This window comes from Dipodomys merriami, unplaced genomic scaffold, assembly GCF_024711535.1.
Source record: "Dipodomys merriami isolate MVZ:Mamm:240054 unplaced genomic scaffold, mDipMer1.0.p SCAF_10, whole genome shotgun sequence".
In the NCBI taxonomy this organism is placed as follows: Eukaryota; Metazoa; Chordata; class Mammalia; order Rodentia; family Heteromyidae; genus Dipodomys; species Dipodomys merriami.
Genome location: NW_027202271.1, coordinates 46,698,802 through 46,718,782, shown reverse-complemented (window position 1 = coordinate 46,718,782; position 19,981 = coordinate 46,698,802). Strand labels below are relative to the sequence as shown.

Here is a 19,981-nt window from a genome sequence, read left to right as displayed (position 1 = left end):
AGGAGAGATAAAAAGAGGGAAGTGAGGACACAGAAAGAAGGAGGGGAAAAAAAGAAGCAAACAAACACAGTATGAGTCAGTATCCTCATGACCCCATTTCCATTCCATCATCCATCACATTATCACACTTCCTTATATACCTTCTCCACAGCATCTTACCAAATAATCAACTCGGTACCAAGGCAACAGAGGCCAATTAAACTTCCATCTATGGCTTCATATAAACACAAATACTTCCTTTGAGAACTGCTGGGAAAGTCTCTGCCCCCAGAGCTTTGCCCCCATGTACCATCAGACTTTATTAGTCAGCAGAGAGTTGTGTAATCGCCACATACCTATCCACATGATGTGCCTCAGGGTAACATAGTCTATGCCTCTTCTTACATCATTTTCCCTGAAGAGGAATGTTACTAATATTTAGTCTTTGATGCAATGGAAATTCTCAATAATGGGATAATCTTTTAATAGAGTCCACTAAGTGAGGTCAAATCTGTGGGGATGTGACCACAAGTCACAAAACAGTGTCCATCTGGCTATACTAAACAGAACAAGACCTAGTATGGACAAACATAGTTTTGGGGGGGATATATTAGGTTCTTGCAAAAAAATCTTTTTCTAAATGATTAGAGACTTAGAGACTCTAAAGCGTAGGGAAAATCTTAAAAATTTTTTGTGCTGTCTGCCCCTTTACCACTCCTCTGGAATGCCTGAGACTAATATTAGTGAGCAAGACTGATTGGCCATTGAGTTTGGTTACAGGCCCCAGGACTGAATTGCTTTGTGTTCATGGCTCCAATGATAAGCAGCAGTCTCCTAACCTTATCAAAGAGCCAGGGTCACTCATGACTTATTTCCCACAGTTTGAGAGGAAAATGTTTATCAACAACTTGAATTTTGCAAGGGAGATTGGTATGATAAAAATGGAATAAAAGCAAAGGGGTGTGCCTGGCATGACTGATGGTTTGTTTTTCAATCATTCCCTCAGAGAATGGTTTGCTAAATGGTTTGACTGAAAATACTTTTTTGAACATGATCCCCTGGTCCTGACATTTTTATACTTTCACTAAAGAAATTTTAACTTTTCCTATTTTTCTGGTATTCGTATCTAATGAAAAAAAGTAAATGTTTGAAACCAGCAATTCTTTTTAAATGATATTTTAAGATTTATAATTAGCTCATGCATCACAACTAAAAATTCAGAATGGCTGGACACCAGTGGCTCATGCCTGCAATACTAACTACTCAGGAGGCTGAGATCTGAAGGTCACAGTTTGAAGCCAACCAGGTCAGTAAAGTCTGTGAGACTTATTTCCAATTAACGACCAAAAAGCTAGAAGTAGAGTTGTGGCTCAGGTAGAGAGTACTAGTCTTGAGTTTAAAAAAAAAAACAAAACACAAAAACGCAGGTCCTGAGTTCAAGCCCTAGGACCAGCACAGATTTAACATTGGAGGAGAAATACACTGGGTAAAATAGGTATTTCTGTAATGTGAGGCTGCATGTTCCATTGAGGGAAGCTTTTAGGGACAGGAATGTAGCTTAGTAGGAGAACACTTGCCTGGAATGCCTAAAGCCTTGGATTGAATTGTATTAACCTGAGCAAGAGGTAACAGCATCCAGGCAAGAAATCTTGCTTACCAGAAAGAAAAATAACCACTGTTAGCAAAATTTTATAGAATTACAACTGTGATCTGCTCACAACCTCAAGACACTAAACATTTAAAATTAGTGAATTTTAAAAATGAGAAAAAAATAACAGGCAATGATTAAGACTTTTATAAGTGAGGTATTTCTGAAGTGCTTTAAATGTGTTACTCTCACATGTAATTCTCCTTCCAAGCAGTCATAGAGGAGGGGAAGGGGGGCAGGCTACGACTATTTCTGTTTTCTAGATAAGGACTGAAGCACAAAGGATTAACAATTGTTCAAGGATACTTTGCTAATAATTATGAAGCCCAGGTTTGAATCCAAGCATTCAACACATACTTCATATTTTTAAAACCAATTCTGACTAATTCTTACATTCAGAAAAGTGTCCCTGGGGAGTGATGCTAGCTGTACTATTTTTTTCACTGGCTGTCTTTTCTGGTTTCCTTTTCTTTTTTTTGGGGGGGGGGGGAAGCGGGGGTCCAGTCATGGGGCCAGAACTCTGGGCCTGGGCACTGTCCCTCAGCTCTTCAGCTCAAGGCTAGCACTTTACCACTTGATCCACAGCGCCACTTCCAGCTTTTTTCTTTTTGCTTATGTGGTGCTGAGGAATCGAACCCAGGGCCTCATGCACGCAAGGCAAGCGCTCTACCACTGAGCCACCTTCCCAGCCCAGGTTTCCTTTTCTTTACTCAGAATTATAAAGTATTTTGCTCCCTGAATATATAATTTTCTGCTGTCTTTCTCACTGTTACATCACCATTAGAGTAATGCTGCTTGCCATAATTTATACTAAGATGAGATTATTAAGACTCCATTTTTCAGGCTCAGTGGTAGAGTGCTTGCCTAGCATGCATAAAGCCCTGGGTTAAATTCCTCAGAACCACATAAACATAAAAAGTCAGAAGTGGTGTTGTGGCTCAAGTGGGAGAGCGTGAGCCTTGAGCAAAAGAAGCTCAGAGACAATGCCCATGCCCTGAGTTCAAGTCCCAGGCCAGGACTGGCAAAAAAAAAAAAAAAGGACTCCATTTTCCCCCCTTCCACTGTTTTTTCTCTTTTTTTTGGGGGGGGGTCCAGTCGTGGAGCCTGAACTCTGGGCCTGGGCGCTGTCCCTCAGCTCTTCAGCTCAAGGCTAGTGCTCTACCACTTGAGCCACAGCACCACTTCCGGCTTTTTTCTTTTTGCTTATGTGGTGCTGAGGAATCGAACCCAGGGCCTCATGCATGTAAGGCAAGCGCTCTACCACTGAGTCACCTTCCCACCCCTGTTTTTTCTCTTAGTATAGCCTTTGAAGATCCATTGAGCAAAAGAGCTGCTTTTGAATTTATTAACAATGAATTAGATATCATGAGATTTAACAGCGCTTCCAATTGTCTCTAGGCTCTGACTTATGCTGTGTAGAGAAATTCTGCTTGCAAAATGAATAAGGAGGAACGAATTCTACTAGAAAGAGACTAAGAAACAGAAAAAAGGAAAACTAAAGAATCTAAGCACTTTGTCCAATGAGAAAAGTCAGGAAATAAAGGACAAAGACATAAAGAATGAAGGAAAGTAAGAGCTGGAAATGGAACCAGGTCTTTTAGTCTACTAAAAATATGTAAAGTATTTCAAAATAGAACATTCAACCAAAAGGGAGGACAAAAAAAGAGAGTTATAAGGATCAAATATAATCAAAGTACTTCATATGTATGTATGCAAATAAAATAATTCAACCCATTAAAATTGTTTTAAAAGGGGGAAGGAGAATTAACAAAGAGGAATAAAAAGGGTAAATTTGATCAAAGTATATTCTATGCATGTATGGCAATATTACAGTAAACCCCTATGTATGATTAGCATGTTAATAAAAGTAATATACATATATATGCAAACCAGAGCTCTACCGTTCGGCACCATAATTTATATAAGATATTTCTAAATACTTACTACAAAATTTTTCTGTCTAACTTACTTGCTGTTGTCTGTGTTAGAAGACCTAGAAAAGCTACAGATCAAAATAATACAGAAACCTCACATAAATAGTAAGTAGGAAATTAGAAAAACAATGTTTTATTATATACAAAAATATAATTTTAAATTTGCCATTTACAAAGTGCCTACTCACAAAATACTATTAGTAACATTGCCCAAAAGCTTTTTCAATGTACATGTTTATCATAATTATGACTCTTTGTTTTCATTATGTGCCAGATGCTATGCTAAACTTCACATAGATCAGCTTTGTAATAATAGCTTTGTTAAGTCAGTTAGGCTGAAACTGAGAGCCAGGAAATGGCAAATAACTTGCCCAAAGTCATAAAATAACTAAGTGGTAAAGCTAGCCATCTACCTTTACAATTTATACTTTTTACTTTAAAGCTGCTCTAATACAGCCTTAAAATCAATGATTCTTAAGTAGTACTGTAATTATTGGCAGACATGGCCTATTAATGTAAACATGGCCTTTTAATCCCTTTAAGGGAGTCTCAGGCTCTTCCCTTGGTGACTATTTATAAAGGTCAGGGTATCCCACCGCTGCCACCAAAAAAATAAAAAATAAAAAATAATAAAGGTCAGGGTAAGGACCAGGAGGAAAATTTTAATGAGTATTGGTGGCAACTCAGATACAGGTGGAGTACAGACAAGACTGAGAAATCCTGCTCTAAGATACTATTTTGCAGTAGATCCATAAAGTCAAAGAATTATCCATTAGCTCTGTCCCTGCAAATATGTCTCCAACTGGTCATAAATCGATTTGACCTTTGACACAAATTTCATGGATAACAATTCTTAGTCCTGTTATGGGGATAAGAACTAAATTACCAATGCTAGAGGTATATAGTTCAATGAGAGAGCATTTGCATAGCTTAATCCCCAACGCTGAAAAAAAGAAATACTTAAGTTACTTAAGAATGAAAATGTTATCAGGCACTGGTGGCTCACACCTGTAATCCTAGCTCCTCAGGAGGCTGAGATCTGAGGATCATGGTTCAAAGCCAGCCCAGGCAGGAAAATCTGTGAGACTCTTATCTCCAATAAACACCAGAAAACTGGAAGTGGAACTGTGGCTCAAGTGGTAGAGTGCTTGCCTTGAGCTGAAGAGCTAAGGGACAGCGCCCAGGCCCAGAGTTCAAGCCCTGTGACCAACAACCAAAAAAAAAAAAGAATGAAAACATTGAAAGGCTATACCTCTAACATTTATACTTATTTCTCAACCTGGAATTAAACTGTTAAGTACCTAAAGTGGTCTTTGATGTCTTAACTTCTCAATTCACTTAGGGTCATCTTCTCTCCCATGTCCTGAGCTTAATATTGTTTGGGAATCACACTAAGATAACAAACAAAACCTAAATAATCCTTAAATAATACTTCCCTCTAGTATAAAACAGAACTTAACCTGTGAATATGTTACTCTAGACCAAAGGATTGATAGATGGATAAAAATAAAATAATTCAAATGAGATATTTTCCCATTTCCTACTTCCCGATTTCCCCATACACGATGTTTTATGACCCCAAGAAGCCATGCATGTGTACAGAAAGCTTTAATGGGTGATTCTAATCATGAGAATCTCAGGCATTGGTGGCAGGCCAGTGGAGAGGATATTTTTGGTCAGATGTGGCTTTCAATGCCTCATAAATCAGGCTGCCTGGACAGCTTCCTAATTTCCCTTTAGGCAGTGCCAGTCCTGCTCACATACTCAATTTCACCACCACTACCACCATCCCCAGAAAGGCTCAAGAAGTAAGGAGAGGGGTGAAGTAGTGTCATTGGGAATGGCCAACATAGAGACTACCTCACTCCCTCACTCAAAAAAATGAGTATTCAAAATACAAATAAATATCAATATCCATGCACACTACATTTTCCTTTTCTCATTCTTGCAAATAAGAAGTAAAATACAGGATATCTTCTTTGCTAGATACAGGAGAAAAAAATCAAAATCAAGAAAATATATATGACTTGCCTCCCTGTAAACTATCTCTTTATATCAGAAGCCCTTCTGTCCTGCACACAGAGATTCTCTGACCTCCTACATGGACACTTGCCCTTCAGTGACCTAGAGAGATTTTGATAACTGAGAGTACAAAATTAGATATTTTTATCAGCATGTGCTCTGCCTCTGGTAAATGTTATATTAAATCACTTGAAGTAAAAATACAGAAGACATTTTTAACAGTATTTATAAGTACACTTAATTTATAGCCCTCAAATTTCACATGTTTTACTAGAAAACAAAATTGTTTAAGAACCACCACACATACTTAACCCAAAGATTAGCCTCCTAGAACTGGGTGATGGCTATTTAAGAAGCAGTGCATAAGGCCCTGTAGTGGCCACAGTTGATTTTTTTCAAGATTCAGAATCTTTATGAAATGTTTTTAGTTTTTTTACACAGAAAGTAAAATAACATTTAAGAAAATAATAAATACCATTACATATAAAGGATAGTTTAGAAGCTACTTTGCGGTACTAGATATTTGCCCTTTCTAACTCTCTCATGGAAAAGGTAGTCCAATATATAAATCCTATGATAGTAAAATGCTTGCCTTGCATGCATAAGGTCCTGGGCTCAATTCCTCAGCACCACATAAGCAGAAAAAGTCAGAAGTGGCTCAAGTGGTAGAGCACTAGCCTTGAGCTAAAGAGCACAGAGACAGCACCCAGACCCAGAGTTCAGGCTCTACGACCAGCAAAAAAATAAAAAAATTTTTAAAATCCCATGACAATGTCACTGAGATTGGGAACAGGAGTGGAAGTACCAGGACTTTCAGACACTATTGCATTCATGATCTCAGTTAATCAAATCACCAGAACAATTTCTGAAGTACTATCTTCTCATTTCACATATGAGGAGTGTGAGATGAAAAGCAGTAAAGAAACCTTCCCAGGACCACACAGCTATCAAAGCTATGTTTTCAAACATAGGGATCATCAGATCCTATCTTCTGAACTATGTAATGTTGATTTAAAGCACTAAACTCCCTCCTTAGCATCTATATCATTCACTTACACCTACTTCCTAAAACTTGCCTATGTGGTAGGCAGGTTCTGAAGCTATAGCAATGAATCCCACAAAATAGAGCTTTACAGGGATGAGTGGGGGGAGACATCATTGGATAATTATAACAATCCCTGTTCTTTCTCCACATTGTGGACATATTTATCAAGCACTTGATGCGTGAAATGATTTAAAAGAAATATTCTTTTCATCACCAAAAGGCAAATACAATACAGTAGATGCCATTATCCTGATTGTACTAAACACAGCCCTTCAACACACAACCAGACTATCTGAAAGCAATAAATGACTAAATTCTTTGGAATGGAAAGTAGTTATAATTATATAATGGCCACAAAGCAGGAGTTTTTTTAATTACACGTCAATGCCTGGAGGGAAACAGCAGAATCCTTCTCTCTACTGACAGAACCCTGTTCTGTGTTGTGCTCATGAATCTTTCTCTTGGAATGGTTCTGTCTGATCTATCTGTGAAAAAATCAGGGTTCCTCACCAGTCCAAGCTATGGAGCCAGCTTTGCTTCCTACAAGTGAGTTGAAGGCTCTCCTGTTCCTATCATGTAGCTCAGGAAGATTCACTTGCTTCTGTGAGAAATAACAGTGACCATAATAGAAAAGAAATTCTAGGCATTCTTTCAAGCTGTTGGGAAGTTCCAGCACATTCCAGCTGCAAAAGAATTCAAGTCTCTCCACTCATGCCCAAACTCTAGCACCGTCCATGTGTACTTGGTATATTTAATAAACCAAAGTCCTGTAATTACCTCCATAAATTCTTGTGAACTGAAAGTTGATTGTAAAAGAGATCATTCTGGGATTGTGTGAATTATCCTCAAGCTTTGAGTAACGACAGATTACAGATGTTTGGGGATTCTCGATCTTAGGTAAACACTGCTATTCCAGAGCACAGCCAATCACATGCAACGTGGTTATTTTTGTAAAATATTTTATTCCTTAGACCTTAAAATGCACATCCATAAGTACATGTGGCTGTTGTAAAGGAAGTCTTTATTCCATTTAGTTCCAGAAAGACCAATGTACTTGTGATCTTTTCTAGGTCCAAAGGCATGCTAAGATCACTCCTGCCTGAATCAACCTGGAAATTCTCATATATACTTCTGACTAGAGTTTAGAAGACTTGCCTCTTGTTTACTGCCAACTATTTCTTTGCCTACTTCTTCCTTTATAAAGAAAAGGAGGATAATAAAAACAAAAGAAGTTGATTTGATTTTTTTTCGGGGCGGGGGAGGGGGGCGTGTTGCTGGTCCTAGAGCTTGAACTCAGGGCCTGAGCACTGTCCCTGAGCTGCTTTTGCTCAATGCTAGTGCTCTACCACTTAAACCATAGTTCCACTTAAGATTTTTTTTGGTAGTTTAGTGGAGATAAGAGTCTCTCAGACTTTCCTGCCTGGGCTGGCTTCAAACCATGATCCTCAGATCTCAGCCTCCTGAGTAGCTAGGAGTCACTGGCACCCAGCTTTGATTTTATTTTTTAAGGCAAAAGAAAAATACAAACAATCTATCATTAAGAAGCAGTTTTTAATGGGTACAGATTTTGGTAACTGTTGCTAGGAGTCAAAAACACTGACCTTGGAAACATGGCAAGAAACCTGATTACACTCTACAAAGAAAAACTATTTCTTCACTATGCCACACATCCAGCATTTATTTCCAGTAGTTTGAAATAAAGAGGGTGGAAAATGAAGGAAGATGAACACAATTCAAGCACTAGCCAACAGAGACCTGATTGGGGAGAGAACATAAACAACGGTATGACAAGCAGTAACATGTCAGACTGGGAGACATGCTACTAACAAGCTACAAATAAGGCAAAGGAAGTCTTGAAAGAAATTATTTGAATTAGCTTTGTCGCCACTTCTTGGGTTTTAAATTCCCCTGGGTAGATGGGTTAGAACTCCATGCTGTGGTTTATAACATCCATAAAAACTTAGATGTCCAAACTTCCCTGAAGTACAAATACTATTGTTTTCCCTCAGAACTGCTTTCTATGTGTTATCTTCACAACAACTGGATGTACATCTGTGAGGCAGATACTACCATTATTCCCATTTTTTACATGAGTGGAATGTTCAAATAAGAAACTAGGCCACTGTATGATAGATAGTAAGAGAAATAGCAAAAGTAGTATGGCCCAGGTCTGAACTCCAGAGTACTATGCTCTTGGTCATCACAAAAAGCTTTTCTTTCTTGACACATACCTGTTCAGTCTGCAGGAAGGACAACTACTCTGGCTCCCTTCTAATCTCTATTCCTTCCAGTCTTCTGTAGTATAACCTAGAATGGCTTAGGAACCGAGGTTGCCTATAATCCTGGCTACTCAAGAGGCTGAGATCTAAGGATTGCAGTTTGAAACCAGTAAGGGCAGAAAAATCTGTGACATTCTTATCTCCAATTCACCACCAAAAAGCTAGAAGTGGAGTCAGGGTTCAAATGGTAGGATACCAGCCTTGAGTGGAAAAAGCTATGGGACAGAGCTCAGGCCCTGAGTTCAAGCCTCAGATCAACACACACACACACACACACACACACACACACACACACACACACACACACACACACATCACTGAGTGTAACAAATACAGTGATCATGGTCCTGTTACCTAACAATGTACATTATTCAAACAGGTATCAGTATTACTCTGATTGACTGAAAAGTAAACCAAACATTCTGGATAGGAATGATAGCATGTAACTATTTTAATACTATGTTTACTTTCATATATAGTTTATGGACTCCAATTAGATTGAACAAAGTCAATGTAATTGACCTTGAGGACAGAGGTTCCACTGTATTCCTAATGTGTATCATCATGCATGGCATATCAAAGATGTTCAAAGAATATTTATCAAGTGAATAAATAGGTGAATTCCCTCTAGATTAGAAATGTTTACACCTTAGCCGGGCGCCGGTGGCTCAGGACTGTAATCCTAGCTATTCAAGAGGCTGAGATATGAGGATTGCGGTTCAAAGCCAGCCAGGGCAGGAAAGTCTGTGATACTCTTATCTCCAATAAACCACTAGAAAACCAGAAGTGGCGCTGTGGCTCAAGCAGTAGAGTGCTTGCCTTGAGCTGAAGAGCTGAGGGACAGCACCTAGGCCAAGAGTTCAAGCCCATGATCAACAAAAATAAGAGAGAGAGAGAGAGAGAGAGATAGTGAGAGAGAGAGAGAGCAAAGCTTATACCTATTTACTTAATCATTCAACAAATATTCATTAAACAGCTCCCATTTTAAAATATAGCATTAATAGAGTGGTTAATTACAAAATCTAGATTCAAATTGCCTGGTTTCAAATACTGATTTTGTGCTTTGATGATGATAATGATGTGTCAGGTTGTTAAGGGCACAGGAGAAACAAGACTGAAGTAGTCAGATAAGCCCTATACCCCTCTAGCTTTCATTCTAGGAGAAACAAGCAATAAACCTAGAAACAAATCAGTAAAATAATTCTGAACCACTTTTTACACCAGAAAGGAAATAAGACTTCGCTGCTACTAAGAAACTAACACTGACACAGAATTTAAGTAAGCACAATGATTAGCAAGGCATATTTGAGGGATCAATATTAGTGGAAGGAAGAAGGAACTAGAAGTAAGCAGAGAGAGAAATCTGGCTGCCAACAACAGCCTCAGGCAACCCCACAAGGAATGCTGAAATTTGTTCTCCATTCTGAGTCATGCCAAATTGGCCAGAAGTAGACAAGTGTCCTTATGTATGCCACAGGATGTGGGCCTCCCTAGGAAGGGGCATGTAAATCAGTTCTCTGTGGCTGAAGTAATTCCTATTGAAGCTGACAGCAAAATCCTGTCTGCCAATAGCACTCCCAGAAGCTGGAGCAACCAGAACTCTATTAAGCAGGCATAGGGTAGCATGGCAAAGCACATGTACAGCTACCAAATGTGATGGCGGAGCTATAGCTACATAAAACAAGGTGGTCAGGGAAGGCCTTTGTGAAGGGATAATTCTGAACTGATAACTACACAGTGAGAAGACAGCAGATATGTAAATAAGTGGGAGAGAGTTATTATTAAAAGGAGCAGCAAGTCAAATGTTCCCCAAATAGAACAATCTGAGACTATCTGAAGTACAAACAGCAAAAAGACCAGTAAAGCAAATGAAGTCAGAACATGAGACCCTAGTAGGAGTTGGAAGCTAGCCTAGATAACGAGAGCAATTAGATGGAAGACACATAATCTGATTTACTAGGGGGTTATTGATCTGTTTGTTTTGGGGGAGTGTACATGTGCATGTGTGAGCATATGTGCAAGTCCTGGGGCTTGTCCCTGAGCCTTTTTTTTTTTTTGGGTCCGGTCGTGAGGCCTGAACTCTGGGCCTGAGCACTGTCCCTCAGCTCTTCAGCTCAAGGCTAGCGCTCTACCACTTGAGCCACAGCGCCACTTCCGGCTTTTTTCTTTTTGCTTATGTGGTGCTGAGGAATCGAACCCAGGGCCTCAGGCATGCAAGGCAAGCGCTCTACCACTGAGCCAACTTCCCAGCCCCTGAGCCTTTTTTTTTTTCAAGGCTAGTGCTCTACCACTTAAGCCACAGCTCCACTTCCTGCATGGGATGGCTTGGAACCCCAATCCTAATAGCTCAGCCTCCTGAGTAGCTAGGACTACAGTGTTCAGCTTGATTTACTGTTTAAAAAGCTGCCTCTACCCAGAAGTGGTGGCTCATGCCTATAATCCTACCTACTTAGAAGACAGAGATCTGGAGGATTTCGGTTCAATAAAAGATGAAGGAATGACTAGGGACCAGGAGAAGGCAGAGTGCCACTAAAACAAACAAGAGGTGAAGAAAAGAAAAATCAAGAATGTTTTAGGGGCTTGGAATGTGGCTTAGCAGTAGAGTGCTTGCCTAGCATGCATGAAGCCCTGGGTTCGATTCCTCAGTACCACATACACAGAAAAAGCCAGAAATGGTGCTGTAGCTCAAATGGTAGAGTCGTGAGCTAGGGACAGTGCAAGCCCCAGGACTGACAAAAAAAAAAAAGGAATGATTTAGAGCAGGGCACTGGTGGCTCACACCAGTAATCCTAGCTACTCAGAAGGCTGAGATCCAAGGACTGCTGCTCCAAGCCACAGCAGGCAGGAAAGCCCATGAGATTCTTACCTCTTATTAACCACCAAAAGGCCAGGAATAGAGCTGTGGCTCAAATGGTGATGCACTAGCCATGAACTAAAAAGCTCAAAGAGGCTGGGCACCAGTGACTCATGTCTATAATCCTAGCTACTCAGAAGGCTGAGATCTGAGGATCACAGTTCAAAGCCAGCCCAGGCAGTAATGTCTGTAAGACTCTTATCTCCAGTTAACCACCAGAAAACCAAAAGTGGCTCTGTGGCTCAAAATGATTGAGTACTTGAGCAAAAAGCTCAGGGACAGCACCCAGGCCCTGAGTTCAAGCCCCATAACTGACAAAGAAAAAAAAACTCAGAGAAAGTGCTCAGGCCCTGAGTTCAAGCCCCATGACTGACAAAGAAAAAAAAAAAACCTCAGAGAAAGTGCTCAGGCCTTGAGTTCAAGCCCCAGGTCTGGCGTAAGAGAAAAAAAAATGGTAGAGCGCTTGCCTCGCATGCATGAGGCCCTGAGTTCAATTCCTCAGCACCACATAAGCGGAAAAAGCTGGAAGTGGCACTGTGGCTCAAGTGGTAGAGTGCTAGCCTTGAGCTGAAGAGCTCAGGGACAGCACCCAGGCCCGGAGTTCAGGCCCCACAACCGGCAAAAAAAAAAAAAAAAAAAAGAATGTTTTAGCTTGAACAGTAGAAGGATGATTATATAGTTTACTTAGATAGGAAAAAGCAGATTTAAGAATGAAAATAGTTTTAAATGTTTTGATTGTTTAAAATGTCTGTTAGACATTGAGCAGAGATACCAAGTAGTCAAGTGAATATACAAGTCCAGAACACAAACAAAGCAAGGTCAAAATGAAGGGTCTATATTTGGGAATCATAAGTAAGCAGACACATTGGTTTGCTATTGCCACATAACCAAACCAGACTGTCAGTGACATAAAACAATTTATTTTTGTTCACAACTGAGGTTAGATAAGGTTCAATCCAGTCATCTCTGTTACTGACAGAGATCTCTGCCCAGATCCTGAATTCAAGCCCCATAATATACCAAAGGGGGGGGGAAGTGACATTAAATCATTGGGAAACTTATCATGAGATTATGCTAAGCGAAGAAACAGAAAAGTAAATACAAACCTGTCTGAGCAAGGAATAATATATACCAAGATTCTTTTTTAGAAAGAAAAATCTAACTACAATTGTGTTACTATTTCTCTAGCATAAAACTTGAGGAAACTTAAAAGAGGAAACAATTTTTTTTGTGTCAGTTGTGGAGCTTGAGCTCAGAGTCTGGGCACTGTCCCTGAGCTTTTTCACTCAAGCCCAGTGCTCTACCACTTTGAGGCACAGTGCCACTTCCAGTTTTCTGGAGATAAGAGTCTCGTGGCCTTTGCCACTTTGGCTGGCTTCAATCTGCAATTCTCAGATGTTAGCCTCCTGAGTAGCTAAGATTACACTGGCATCTGGAGGAAGGATTTGTTTCGACTCACAGTTTCAGAGGTTTCAATCCAGGGTGGGCTGGCTCCATTGCTTTTGACAAGCCAGAAACACAACTGCTGTATCGTAGAAGAAAGCTTCTCACCTCATGGAAGCCAGGATATAGAGAGGAGAAGAGTCAGAGACAAGATACATACTTCCAAGTCACATCCCAGTGACTTCTTCCTGCAACTAAACCCTAATAACCCACTTACCTATGAACTCCTCAATGGATTACTCCATCTAGGGAAAAGGTCTTCAACAAGGAGTCTGAGGGAATACATTTCATACTCAACCAAAGCAGTATAAGACGGATTGGAAAGAGGAAAGACTGATAGCACAAGGGCCAGTTATTCTGGTTCTGTTAGTCACACCTCCTTCAGATCATAATCTTTCAAGAGTCTTCAGTTCTTAAACTAAGTTCCAGATGCTTGCAGTCATTGGCACCTTTCTTCCTGTTTCCTCCTTGCCTGGCTAACATTAGTTGATTTATAATAACTTTCAAATAAGAATTAGGGTCCTAGCCGGCACTGGTGGCTCACACCCGTAATCCTAGCTACTCAGGAGGTTGAGGACTGAGGATCACAGTTTGAAGTCAGCCCAGCAGAAAAGTCCTCATGAGACTCTTATCTTCAATTAACTATTCAAAATCAGAAGTGACGCTATGTGGCTCAAAATGGATAGCGTTAGCTTTGAACAAAAGTGCCCAAGCCCTGAATTCAAGCCCCATGACTGACAAAAATTACCCTCCATCTCATCCACCATATCAACACACATTCATTTAGGACAAGTAGAGGATCATCTTTTGTTATCATATAGGAAAACTAAAAGGCAACAGACTGTCATATGGAAACCACAACTTGGCTTGTTTAACCAGGTTAACAACTTCTCAATCTTGACCTCCACCTTTCTGCTACTCTTCTCCCTCAGTCCATTCCCATCAATTCTTCTAGACTACTCACAACATACCTAATGTTCATGAAGTTCAGAACATGGTAATAGTTCCTGACATGCTGGACTACCCTTTGTTCTTCCTCTTCTGGTCCTCTTCACTTCTAGCATGGCATCAAAGAGATTTCCTATCTCTGGCAAGTACTGGTCCTATCTAAGTCTCACCTGGATCCTTTAGTGACTCTTAGCAAGGAACTGAGGCAAAAAGGGTCCTTGGCAAGCAATGATCCTGAAAAACAGTATCTCTACTACATGGCTCAATCTTCACCATTTCCTAAAAAGCCTGAAAGGAAAATATGCCAACAGATATCTCACAAAGTGAAGTATTATTAATAGTATTACATACTAATCTGCCTTGGAAATTCTCTCCTATGCTCTCACGCATGGGCTTCCAACAGATCTACAGAAAAATAAACAGGTGATATTTCTACAATACAAGGATTACTTAAAGTGAGCCATGGTAATACTGGGAAGTCATTACCAGATCCTTGATTTTATAGGACCCTGGTGGTTTCTGTAGCACCTAAATCTTCAATAGCTATGTACGCGATTTTCCAGTTGTCTGCCAGCCAAATATTCTTTAGTTGACTGGTCCTAATAGGAAATGGGTAAAATAAAATAAAATAAAACATTAACAATAAATGACACAAAACTAACGTGGAAACAAATAATTCTGCTTTAATCCTAGTTTACAATCAGTGTTGTAAACTGTTAACAAGGTATTATATTTGGCAAAATGGGATACTGTCAAGTCTTCTGGGTGAATGCTAGTTAGTGTTTTTGTTGTTGTTGTTGTTGGTTGTGGGGCTTGAACTCTGGGCTTGGGCACTATCCCTGCACTCTTCAGCTCAAGGTGAGCACTCTACAGGACCACTTCCAGTTTTCTAGTGGTTAACTGGAGATAAGAGTCTCACAGACTTTTCTGCCCAGGCTGGCTTTCAACTGTGATCCTCAGGTCTCAGCCTCCTGAGTAGCTAGGATTACAGGCGTGAGCCACAGGTTCCTGGCTAGTAAAATAAATTTTTAGAAATTGTTTTTTCTGAACTCAGCAGGATATCTTCTGCCAATGTTGTTCACTAGAAGTCTTTTCTCCACAAGGGATGACAGAACTCTCTTGGATTCCACCACTGCTTGACGCTACTTGCATTCCTTGCTACAGAATCTCTTGTGACTTTTGTCTCCAAGAGCAGCTACCTGATGACAGAAGCTCTCCTAGCTGTCTTGTCCTCAGTGCACATCAGGCATCATCAGAAACAGCTTTAACCCTGCTCTCTGCTCTCAGACCATTCATTATTGGATTTATTCTAGACCTTATTAAGATGTCCCAACAGAGATCAATCTCTTTAGTCTCATGTTCCACTCTGCTCCCTCCAGCTGTGGTACCACCTAGTTAGTGGCAAAGCTCTTTAACATCAATGTCTCTAGTTGTCTTCAATTTATGACTTCCTAGAACTACGAAGCAATAGCTTTCTCACAGAGTTAACTCATAGGAGAATCTCCATTTGCTGGCATACATAGTATCTCATAACTCCTTCCAGAAAATCTGTGTGTGTGTGTGTGTGTGTGTGTGTGTGTGAGAGAGAGAGAGAGAGAGAGAGAGAGAGAGAGAGAGAGAGAGAGAGAGAGAGAGAGAGAGAGAGAGAAGAGAGAGAGAGAGAGAGAAGAAAGAGAGAGACAGGCAGACAGACAGAGACAGAGACAGAGAGAGACAGAGACAGAGACAAAGACAGAGACAAAGAGACACAGAGAGACAGAGACAGAAGAGACAGAGAGACAGAGACAAAGACAGAGAGACACAGAGAGAGACAGACAGAGAGAAAAAGAGAGAAGGAAAGAAAGAAAGAAAGAAAGAAAGAAAGAAAGAAAGAAAGAAAGAAAGAAAGAAAGAAAGAAAGAAAGAAAGGAAGGAAGGAAGGAAGGAAGGAAGGAAGAAAGGAAGGAAGGAAGGAAGGAAGAAGAAAGTGGGGGGAACTATAACTTGAACTCAGGTCCTGGGCATTGTCTCTCAGCTTTTGTGCTCAAAGCTAGTGTTCTACCACTTGAACCACAGCTTCACTTCCAGCTTATTGGTGGTTAATTGGAGATAAGAGTTCACAGCCAGGCACTGTAATCCTAGCTACTCAGGAGGCTGAGATCTGAGGATCGAGGTTCAAAGCCAGCCCGGGCAGAAAAATCCCTGAGACTCTTACCTCCAATAAACCACCAGAAAACTGGAAGTGGCATTGTGGCTCAAGTGATAGAGTGCTCGCCTTGAGCTGAAGAGCTGAGGGGACAGTGCCCAGGCCCAGAATTCAAGCCCGTGACCAAAAAAAAAAAAGTTCACAGACCTTCTTGGCTGGGCAAGCTTTAAACTGTGATCTTCAGATCTTAGCGTCCTAAGTAGCTAGGATTACAGGTGTAAGCCACTAGCACCTAGCTCAAAGAATCTTTTTAATTAAACTTTCCAGAACCCTTACAAATTTTATAGTAGGAACTAGACAAAGAACATATAGTTACACTCAGAACTGTCTCCTAAACTCTGTCCTTTGAATGCCTGATGTCACATGGGCTCTTTTACTATCTCTCAGGATTATGTCCTTGAATATGTTATGGCCTTCCTCCATGTCTTCTTTCTCCAGTCTCTGCTCTCTCTACCAGATAAAATGAGGACACAAGAGCAAGACTAGATTAGTTTCTATCAATTCTCCCAAACCTGCATAGGGTGCACTGATAAAGAAAATGGAACCCATAAGTAGAGCCAAAGTAAGAGTTGTCTCACTTGAGTATTTGTTGAACACATTTATGCCCAATACCAAAAAGTTCCTGGCCCTCAGCTATTATCATCCAGTCCTGACAGGTATCCCTGAAAGGGTAATTACATCACCTGCTTTCCACAGCCCTCACTACCCTCCAGTAGCTATGGTGTAATACTGAATACTGTGGACTATTGAATGGAGCAAGCCTGGGCCACAGAAAAACTCAAGGGAGATGCAGTACCGCTGACTCCTCTATACTTCTAGCTTCCAAAAAACACAGAATAAACAGTGCTTTTATGGTATGGTCATTACTTTGTATTCACATCTTTGCTTCATTACCTCATGTCTGCAGCATTGACTGTAAACATAGACCAAATGCCAAGATAGAAAGAAAAGTGACCAGGAAACCCAATCTCATGTACCAGACCCATCGTTGTGCTTTTGGATTATTACTATGTTTGTTTAAAGATAGCAAGAAAAGGTACCATGTGGTTCAGTACTTATCTGCTTCCTGTTGTTAGGTATTCAACCCAGAAACCAGAGCCAGTCTGTCTCTCTTAGTACCTAATAATCCTATAATTATCTAATAGTTACTATCTAGTAGTTATTATCTCCATTTTATATATGATGAAACAAAGACCAAAAAGAATTAAGAAACTAGCTCAGAGTCAGATAACTAAGTTACTGATGGACCCATAATGCAAACCTTTCCACATTGTCCAACTGACTAGAACACTAACCTCAGCTTTGTGCCCAATGGATATATGCCTACTCTCTTTTTCCTCTTCTTTTTCCTTCTTTTCTCATTCCAAGATCCTGTGAGCTAAATATCAAAGTATTAAAATCAAGAAGTACATGTGACAAAGAGTTTTCTTCTTTATGGTTCTACTTGCAGAGGAAAAAAAATAACAAATTGTTGGTTATCATAACCTGTGCAAAATGTACACATAACATTTGATAACAGATTCCTGTTATCAAATAATTCTCCCTTTAAAAATTCCCTTTGAGAGGCTGGGAAGGTTGTTCAGTGGTGTGCTTGCCTTGCATGCATGAGGCCCTCGGTTCCATTCCTTAGCACCACATAAGCAGAAAAAGCCAGAAGTGGTGCTGTGGCTCAAGTGGTAGAGTGCTAGCCTTGAGCTGAAGAGCTGAGGGACAGCACCCAGGCCTAGAATTCTGACCAAAAAAAAAAAAAAAATTCCCTTTGAGCCAGGCACCCATGACTCACAACTGTAATCTTAGCTACTCAGGAGGCTGAGATCTGAGGATAACTGTTCAAAGCCAGCCCAGGAAGCAAAGTTCATGAGACTCTTATCTCCAATTAATCACCAAAAAACCAGAAGTGGCACTGTGGCTCAGGTAGTAGAGCATTCGCCTTGAGCTGAAGAGCTGAGGGACAGCGCACAGGCCCAGAGTTCAAGCCCCACGACTGACAAAAAATAATAATAATAATAATAATAATAATAATAATTCCCTTTGCCATTACAAATTAAGGCATGATTTTCAAGCATTAATACAACATTTGTGTTAATTAATTAGCTTATTGCTTTGTTAATGTACATCCCTATAGTTAAAACATTTTCTACTGAAAAGAAAAATATCATGTGGGACTCCAAAAAATTGTTTTACTAATATGACCATTTAAAATGTTTTAATTTAATTTAAAATTTAATTTAAAATGACCATTTAAAATGTTTTAACTTAATTTAAAATGTGCCAATTTAAAATGTTTTAACTCCAAAGCCAATATCTCTTAATGTTTTGAGAATATAACAGTAACTAATTTATTAAGTCCCACACAATTATAAAAAACAATAAGTCTTTGTGAAAACTTTTGGCATACTGGAGAGTTTGGGTTAAAAAACAAGAATGTGAAAGATCCAGCAGAGACCACTGTCACTTTTTACCCCAATTCTCACTACAAAGCGACTTATCAAATTGGAAAGGGAGCATCCGGCAGCATAAGCTACACTGGAAAAGCTAATTCAATAAATCAGAGAGGTTGTTCCATGTCATCTACAGCTCTAATGAGAGAGAGAGAAAAAAAGAGAGAGACAGACACAGAGAGAGAATGAAAGAACGAATGTTGGCTTTAATAAATCCTTAGTCCCCAGCCAAAGGCCTTTCAGCTCTTGGCTGTTGATCAGCTGTCTGGGACTGTGCAAGCAAAGTTTATGGAGCTGAGAGGAGAACTTCCAATTTACATATACAAAAAGGAAACCTAACTTGCTCAATATTCTGTAATTTTCTAATAATCCTTTAATTATCTGATAGTTACTATCTAGTAGTTATTATATCCACTTTATATATGACAAATCTAAGACCAAAAAAAAGAATTTAAGAAGTTAGCTCCGAGTCAGGTAACTAAGTACTGATGGACCTATAATGCAAATCTTTCCACATTGTCTAAATCATAAAAGAGAACTTTATCAGTGATTTTAGACCCACACATCTTGGCGCAGAGACCCATTTTCTCTGTGCTTATGAGGCCATGTATTCAGTGACATTTCAACTATTATTGAGCAACTACTTTATGCCAAGTACTATTCTAGATGCCAGAGAGAGAGCAGTGGATAAAGACAAAGCCCTTTCTCACTGAGTCTATATTTAACAGATGGGAAATAAAGAAACAAATACATAAGAATATTGAATAGTGAGAGTGCTATGAAAGAAAACTAAAGACAGGCAAGGAGGAAAGAGAAAACTAATGGGAGATCTACTTTATATAGAGATGCTTGGAGAAGTCTTCTCTGATGAGGAAGCCCTGGGACAAAGAAAGACTGAAAGAAATGAAAGCAAGGAGAAGAAGAGTAGCAAACGGAATGTCAAGTGGAGGGCATTAGCAGGATGCTGTATATATTTAAGAGAAAGCACTTCAGATGCTGGGGGTGGGGGTATGCAGATGTAAAGAGAAAGTTGAAAGAAAGGAGGCAGGGAGAGAGGTGATTAAGGGCACTACAGATTCTTTTTTTTTTTTTTTTTTTTTTTTGTCGGTCGTGGGGCCTGAACTCTGGGCCTGGGCGCTGTCCCTCAGCTCTTCAGCTCAAGGCAAGCGCTCTACCACTTGAGCTACAGCACCACTTCCGGTT

General features: G+C 39.9%; 1 long non-coding RNA gene across 1 annotated transcript in view; it reads right to left on the bottom strand.

Annotated features, from left to right (window-relative positions):
* LOC138805588 (uncharacterized) overlaps positions 1 to 13,510 on the bottom strand; it is a 77,557-nt gene extending 64,047 nt beyond the window's left edge. The window contains exon 1 of the long non-coding RNA XR_011365594.1: positions 13,422 to 13,510. This is a non-coding gene — a long non-coding RNA (uncharacterized lncRNA). The remainder of the gene's footprint in view (positions 1 to 13,421) is intronic.
* Between the last annotated feature and the right edge of the window lie 6,471 nt (positions 13,511 to 19,981).